Source organism: Anguilla rostrata, chromosome 10 (genome assembly GCF_018555375.3).
Source record: "Anguilla rostrata isolate EN2019 chromosome 10, ASM1855537v3, whole genome shotgun sequence".
Taxonomy (NCBI): domain Eukaryota; kingdom Metazoa; phylum Chordata; class Actinopteri; order Anguilliformes; family Anguillidae; genus Anguilla; species Anguilla rostrata.
The window spans coordinates 44,903,275-44,911,171 of NC_057942.1; the positions used below are offsets into that span (position 1 = coordinate 44,903,275).

General features: G+C 39.0%; 2 long non-coding RNA genes across 2 annotated transcripts; both read right to left on the reverse strand.

The window, feature by feature from the left end:
- Window positions 1-357: 357 nt before the first annotated feature.
- LOC135233674 (uncharacterized) lies at window positions 358-5,919 on the reverse strand. Its single transcript, XR_010323911.1, has 2 exons — window positions 2,862-5,919; window positions 358-1,525 (listed from the first exon to the last, which is right to left on the reverse strand). It is a non-coding gene; the product is annotated as an uncharacterized LOC135233674 (long non-coding RNA).
- A 616-nt stretch (window positions 5,920-6,535) lies between these two features.
- Window positions 6,536-7,893, reverse strand: LOC135264537 (uncharacterized). The gene is made up of 2 exons (XR_010332726.1): window positions 7,774-7,893; window positions 6,536-7,391 (listed from the first exon to the last, which is right to left on the reverse strand). It is a non-coding gene; the product is annotated as an uncharacterized LOC135264537 (long non-coding RNA).
- Between the last annotated feature and the right edge of the window lie 4 nt (window positions 7,894-7,897).

A 7,897-nucleotide genomic window follows, 5' to 3' on the forward strand; every position in this document is an offset into this window, starting at 1 on the left:
CTGAGACCCAGCCTATTTTATGCATAATTGGCTACTCACCTCTTGGGGATCTCTTTAAAAAAAATTTTAATTAAAACACTGGCACCTATTAGATTATGATCCACACAATAAGGACATTTAAAGGTCCCAATAAGATTAGTCTTCAGAAGACAACATAACCTTACAGATGTGCTGGTCAGGTCAGACACTGCATAGCATAGCTCTACTTTCCTATCTAATTTACCAAATGGTGAATGTGGCAAATGCACACAATGTGTTGTGTGTATGTAGCCATTATACACAAAATACACCTGCAACACTACAGGATGGTACATTACAGACATAGGACCGGGCTTAGCAAAAAACTCAAAGCAGATATTCTAAATGAATCTGTCATTTAATGACCATCCCAAAGTCCATTCATACCTCAATTCAATTTTGTAAGCACTAAGTAAAAATAAGCTTCATTGCACTAAAATTAGCTGCTCCCCAGCCAAATCCACACCTTTCAACACTCTCTCATAAAGCACAGACTGAATCAGTTGTACAACGAAAGATCCAGCACTGCAAGATGAATTATGAATAAGTCCAGGGCTTCACATTTTCAGCTGCAATACCTCAGGCCCTCACTCCTGGACAACTCATTTTCTAATTTTACAGAACAAAGGCCAAACAAAATTACATTCTTATACGCATAATGTGTCTTAATTATAATAAATGTCAAATGATTACTTATTTAGAAGGCAGCACAATACAAATGTGAAGAATTTTGCTTTCATAAATTTTACACAATTTATAATACTTATAAGCATCTGTAAGAATCTTGACATAACATGATGATTTTAAGGACTTGGTGATATTGCCCATTTATGTTCAGTATATGGTTAACATCAATTCAATGTAGGAAAGTAGATGAAAACAAATGTTAATGAGATTGCAAGCATAATTCTTACTCTGTCATTGTAATCATGCAATACAAATGTAATCAAATAAAACTTAAGATAGTGCCTAAAAACTTCTGAAGCTTGAAGATTATTGTATGGCTTTAATCTAGACTTTGTCCATGTGTTATTGGACTCTAATAATTATTCACGGTTGATAACTTTGTATTTTATTTTAAGAGGATGCAGGCAAGTTATAGAATATTCTGTCAGTGGTGAGTAAAACAAGTCCATCAACCTGTCCCAAAGCTAAGTTGGCGGCAAATGCTGCTTCTGCCAAGTGGTGACAAGAAAGGGCGGGCACTTCAGAACTTTTCCCAGGGTGCTGAGCGGTGGAACAATCTCCACACAGAACATTGGCTGGTACTCGCTAGCAATGAAGGGACTAGTGACATCAAAGCGGAGGCCACAGTCATTGCTGAGGACTGTCTGTCTGTGCTGTGGCAGGAGCAAATCCTGCTGGACTGGGAAGGTGGGTCGCAGTCCGAAGGAATCCTTAACTCCTCGTGTCCTATCATGGAGAGGCAACATAATATATGCATGCTGCAGACGTTCGCCCAGACCACATTTCATCTGTGTGGGCCAACAGTATTGTCCCAGCTCACCTATGGAACACACAAACAGTCTCACACTCAGGACACCATATTGCATGTACTGACATTTGTTTCTGTATCATACTATTCATATTGCATGGAATGCTCAGGTGTCTCCACTCCTAGAGGAATCTGCACTTTTAACGTACTTTGACTTTAGAAATAAATTTCTCTTTCAGTAATTCTCATCATTTCCATGTTCATAATTTGTAGTCTATGAAAAAGAAAAGCATCCATCAGTTATAAACAGTCTGCAAGGAATTTAATTATTCATCTTTGCAAATGCTAGTTGCAAGAGGTAGGTGGCTTTGTAGTTCAGAGTTTTACAGAGTGTAACATTTTTTTTGCAATTTTTTAGCAATGTTTCCAGAAATGCATTGCATGCAAATTTTATGAAACAAGCTTCTGAACTGATCTTACTCAGCAGTGATTTTTGTGAATACTACAAGTTTATAATTAAACGAAATGTTTGTCTTACTGCTCCCTTTAGAATTACCCAATTGATTTTCTTCTCATATTTAAACACAAGTACTGCAGCTCAGATAAGTACAGAAGCATTCCACCTAAATCATACAGTATCAAAGAGATATGTTTGTGTCAACAATAAATACAAATATAATGGGAGTTACCACTTACCATTCAATTACTTGATGAAATTTATTGTGAAGGACTATTATAATTATGTTATAATATTATACCTATAATAGAAGCTCAGCTGTAGACCCATTTGCTAAGCTGTGTTATAAGGTACGATCCTCTGAATATTTAAACTTCAAGTAAAGGTGAGGGGAAGTGTAGGTTATGGGGTCTTCTGTCATTCTTCCTGAATGCTGATGCCATAATAACAGTTTTCTCTCTAGCTCATATTGAGGGCAACTTAAAAATAAGAACAAACATTCCAAATTATGACTGAGTGCAATTTCAAATGTACAAGAGTGGTATTCTGTAGTTACATTGTTCATTCTTATAACCTTAAAAAAGACCCATTGTCCAGCACAGCATTACACTCACTATATATATTGCTATATACACAACTTAAAAACCACTATAGATACCTTCCCAAAATTATCTGTATGAGGTCTACTATTAAATCTATTAAGTAAATTATTCTCTATATTAGTTAGTTAATTATCAATAAGCCAAATAATACCATTCATGCATTTCTAAAGTGCTAGACATTTATTTGGAACATAGTTTAACAGATATTTGAAAACAATTATGGCCTGTTATAAGCAAAATGAACATGGCTAGTACGATCCAAGGGCTAATGTGTTTTGAAGATATGTTTCCAATTTAAATTAACATTCTAATAGACAGTGAATGCACATGCAGTTATGGTTCTACTTACTTGGGCTTGTGGGATTAAAGCGCACAGTTTGCACTTCTCTTTTCTTCAACATCTCTCTATACGTATGCGCAGTGCAGCTGAGAACACACTCCGAAGGCATATTCACATATGAGGACACTTCAGTCAGCAGGCTGTCCTTCTCTGTGCACTCTCTGCCAGATGACACACACACCAGCAAGGCTGGCAGGAACAAACAATAAAGTCCAAAAGAACAGTGCCTTTCCATTTTGATCCAGTACTCCCGTGATTCAATGACGCAGTTTTCTATTTCACAATTCCAGCAGGTACCACGATGAGAAAACCTCACATTTCTCTTCAGCCCCCCTTCCAGAGCAAATAAGCAGCAAATGCTCTGGAGTGTGCAGCCCCTTTCTGAGATGTGCAATCGGCTGTGATGCCCAGAGACAGGCGTATTTTTTAAGTACTCTGCCAACAGTGATCTAGTAACAGATTATTTTTAGCTGACAAGTTCATAAATACAAATGGTCGTATTCAGAGACATTGCAGAGCTACCAAGAAAGTTAAAACAACACTCATTTGATATAGGCTGCTTTAGAGGCACTAGATTTATTTATAATTTTCATGCAATATTCATCTTTTTCTAGTCCTATAATGTCACAAAAGTTTTACTTTCTGCTGAACAGTCAAATAGTATAAACATTAGTTTCAAAATTTCAAAATGTGTGCCAACCAGTCCCCATATCAGACACCATTTGTGAAAGCTACTGGTTCTGTATAAACCATGACTTGCATTACACATTATTCAACTAAGACAAAATACATAGATTTTACAGTATTAAAAACAGGACACAAATTATGATTTAAGCCAGCAGTAAAAAGCATGGCAACCTTACCTCTGGACTCTTAACTACAATGAGCTCATAATGTAATAACAGTAACAATAGTAATAACATAATGATTCCAAAGGCAATAAAAAGGGCATGTGCTTTAATTTTGAAATGTACTTTTATCTTTAAAAAATCTGAGGTACCAACAACAAAAAAACAGATCCAGTCCAATGTGAGACAATGCATTGCATTACCATGTCGGACATGTACACATCACAATTACGTAATGTTACACCAAACAGCATTTTGGTGATGGTGTGGAAGTTAGTGTTATTGAGGTTTTTGTGACTAAATTTTCATTTTTAGAGTGAAAGTTGGTAGAGAGAAAGGGTAATTCAAAATTTCCACCACAGCTTAATTGTGAATTTATTTCTTGCAGTTCTGAAGTAAAATAGACCCACTGGAGACAATACTGGAAGCTGTGACATCCGAAAAACATAGCATAAGCCCTTCTGTGGTTAGCTACGTTATTTTCTACTAAACATGCACACTCTACAATAAACATTAGCTGTAACATTTAGATAGCCCTTGGTTGCTAGCTAGTTCTGCTAGCTAGAAAAAAGTAAGAGTTTTAAGAAAGTCTTGATCGTGAGAAATAAAGTTGCAATCAACCCAACTAATTTCTTTTCCGTCATGGAAACAGACTGCCATACGTATGTCTGCACCTAACTGAAAAGAATTCCCTCTCAAACACAAGCTCCTATCTTTCGGTCTTTCTCCATGTCATGTTCTCAGTTAATTTAAATAAATAGGTTTTGATAGATTCCATGTGTGTCAGTAGAGGGTTTGGATGGGTAGAGAGGCGATGGGGAGGTGGTGTGAGGTGTAGAGAGGTGGAGTGAGGTGGAGGGGAGATGGTGTGAGGTGTAGAGAGGTGGAGTGAGGTGTAGAGAGGTGGAGTGAGGTGTAGAGAGGTGGAGGGGAGGTGGTGTGAGGTGTTCAGTTGGTATGCTCAATAGCACTCCATACTCTGACATTTACTGCATATTTATTATGTATGCATTTGCTTATATTTCTAGAAAACAAAACATTTGTGATGTATTTAATTCACATCTCAAAATCAGAGAGTTAAATATGGTGTAAATAGGCTGATTAAACATGAAACTTCAATTATTGTGCCCTCTTAAGATATACTTCATTGAACCCCGTGGGGTAATTTGTTCTCTGCATTTGACCCATCCTAGGTCCTTAGGAGCAGTGGGCAACTGCCTCTCTTGTGCTGTGCCCGGGGACCAACTCCAGTTCTGAGGCAAGTGCCGTGGTCAAGGGCACCTGCAGGAGTGCACCTAACATGCATGTCTAAGTGTGGGAGGTTTGAGTGTGGTTTTTAAAAATGGAGTACCCGAAGTAAACCCATGCGAACACTGGGAGAACCAACTCCGCACAGAAAGGCCCAAAGCCAAGAGTCGAACCCACAACCTTCTTGCTGTGAGGTGACAGTGCTAATCACTATGCCACCATGTCCGCCCGTAAGGTGAGGTTTCTACTGTTAGCCTATTACTCCAGGAGATACTGTACCTCACATACATTAAAGAAAATAAACAACCAAGCCAGCTCTTACAGGTGAGAATGGATGAGGCTAGCATGCGTCTGTATCTTTAATGACCATAGCTGGCTCTGGTTGAACAATTTTTCACTATTTACTGTGGGGGCGAGTGGGGGATAGGGGCTGGGGAGAAAATGTGTCCACCAGTGTCACCTCAATGTCAAACTCAAACTATGCCCCTGTCTTCACATTATTGTAAGAAAAGGTTTTAAATTCAGAGAATGGAAATTTGAGTAGCAAACCATTTTGGCAATTTTAAGCTGCTGTCTTTCCTTCCAAAGCACAGAACATAGACAGACTGCCCAGGACACCTGTGCCAAAGAAATCCAGGAAGACGTTCAGCAGATGCGGGCTGACCCTCAAGGCCAATTTTATGTCCAGGTCAGGGTTCCAAAAGTAAACATAACAAGACCAGGTCAAAACCTGTTGGAACCAAAAACTGTTGGAAACAAATGTAATCCACTAATCTAATATGAATCACAGCTGTTTTTTCAGGAATGCTTTTTTAGACATACTGTGCATCCAGGTCATTAAAACAGATGTTTCTTTGATCGTGAACTAAAATCCATCTGACCACAACAGCGGGGTACACAGACTCTCGAAGGGGCATGGGCAAAAAATAGAAAAAGGCACCTCCTCTGTGTGCAACGTGGGGCCATGCCTGGGTTTGGTGGGGGGGCAGTTTTTAGGTCACACACACACACACACACACACACACACAGGAGTAATGTGCTCACACTTCTTTCTAAAAGTTTTCTTAATTAACATTTTATATTATCTACTTGGAATATTTTAAGTTTTATCTTATTTTGGTTTGTTGATGTTAATTAAGGTTTTTGGTGAATTCTATTTTTATGTTCCTGAATATTTTAGGACACATTATCAGTAAGGTACCTCAGAATCATCAGGTGTTTCGGTCTTTAAACTCTATACACCATCCTCTGAGGCAGCCAGCCTGGGCTGATCAAGCCCCAACTTGTGTCCCATGTCCAATTATGTAAGGGTCATAGTATCAGGCCAAGAAATTTTAGTTTTGCTATTGTAGATTGGTATTAGTACTTGCACTAATAACATTTAAGTTGATAAATTTTAGGTCCTGGATTTTTATAAATGTAAAATGTCCTTGCCAAGGTTACAGTAAGCTTATTGTTAATACATCAGTCTGGTTTATTTTTTAGGTCCTGGGTGCTGCCTTGTTTTTAATTTTTCATCAATCTGTGGGTGTGTTAATAATCCTAACTTCTGTTTTTCTTTTTCAGATTTTGGCATCGCCTGAAGGAGAGTTCTCATCGAAATACTTACGGTAAGTGTAATTCTTTTTAAACTGTTTTTTTAGGTCCATCTTTCTTCTACATGCCCTGCTGGTATTTTCCCGAAACGCGACAATTTAGAGGGGTGAAGAAATTTGAAAGAGCCCAAACTGGTCTTGGTTAGTCCAATTCACGTGTGTAGTGCATGATGGTCTGGTGTGTGGGTGGTGCTAGTCACCAATAGAAAATTGGGCACCATTTAAGGTCTGTGGCCCCAGACCACCACACCCTGCGTGCTGTCCAAGTGGACCCAGGGGGGCTGGATACTCACCATGCTAGACCCAAGTGGTTTTTGTTAACACCGCTAGGTAGCCCAACCACCCGAGTCAAGCCTGAGAAGGGTCTACATCTTGGGGCCTCCTCCAGTCTCCCCCAGATCAGATACGAGCGATACGTACCAGTCTGGGGTAACCTAGAGATGGGAGCGATTAGGGAATTAAAACAATCAGTGGGTAAAGTGACAATGGTATGAATTGGGGAATTACAATTACAATCGGGGTCCCGCCAGGAATAGTCTATGGCTGCATAGCTACTAGGACAGGGATCAAGAGCCCATGCAGTCATGAGGGAGGGACAACCATACCCGCCTATCAAGAGCCAGCCCATGTAAAGTGGGGTCACAGCTGATTGACAGGACCTCGTCGCTCCTACTAGTTGGAAGCGGGCCAGAGCATATTACTTTCCAACATCTTCTCATCAAATGGCTGGGGTAACAATGTAATCTCTGTGAGGCACCCAGTAAGAATGCATGAAAACTTCCGTCTCTTCAATAAACGTAAATACAACCTGCTTCCTTTGTCCACAGAGATGGTATGTGTGCGTGGTTCTATGAACATACAAAACAATGGCATAACATCAATCACAAATGTACTATAATAATAATGCTCCATTAACAGAATTACTATTAACATACATAAAGGAATATTACATGCATGTCATTCACACATTTAAGTAAGTGAACTCCAATTTATATATATATATATATATATATATATATATGTGTGTGTGTGTGTGTGTGTGTGTGTGTGTATTACACACACGCAAAATGAAGCTCTGAGCCTAACCAGTACAATGGATCACAATTATCAGCTAGCAACCCTCTCAGTTTAAGATAATAATCAGGGTAACTGACAACAATGAATAAACGTAACAACGTATAAACGCGAACTTATATTCGAATCATTAGTCTAGAATAGAAGCAAACTCACATATGGATGCACGCACACGCGTCTCTGACTGACGCTGTGCAATACTTCACCGAGAACAGCAATATTTCTAATAATCAACAATGGATGCTGCAGATTCTGAACTTCGCTTCTCCTAACTTTCCTG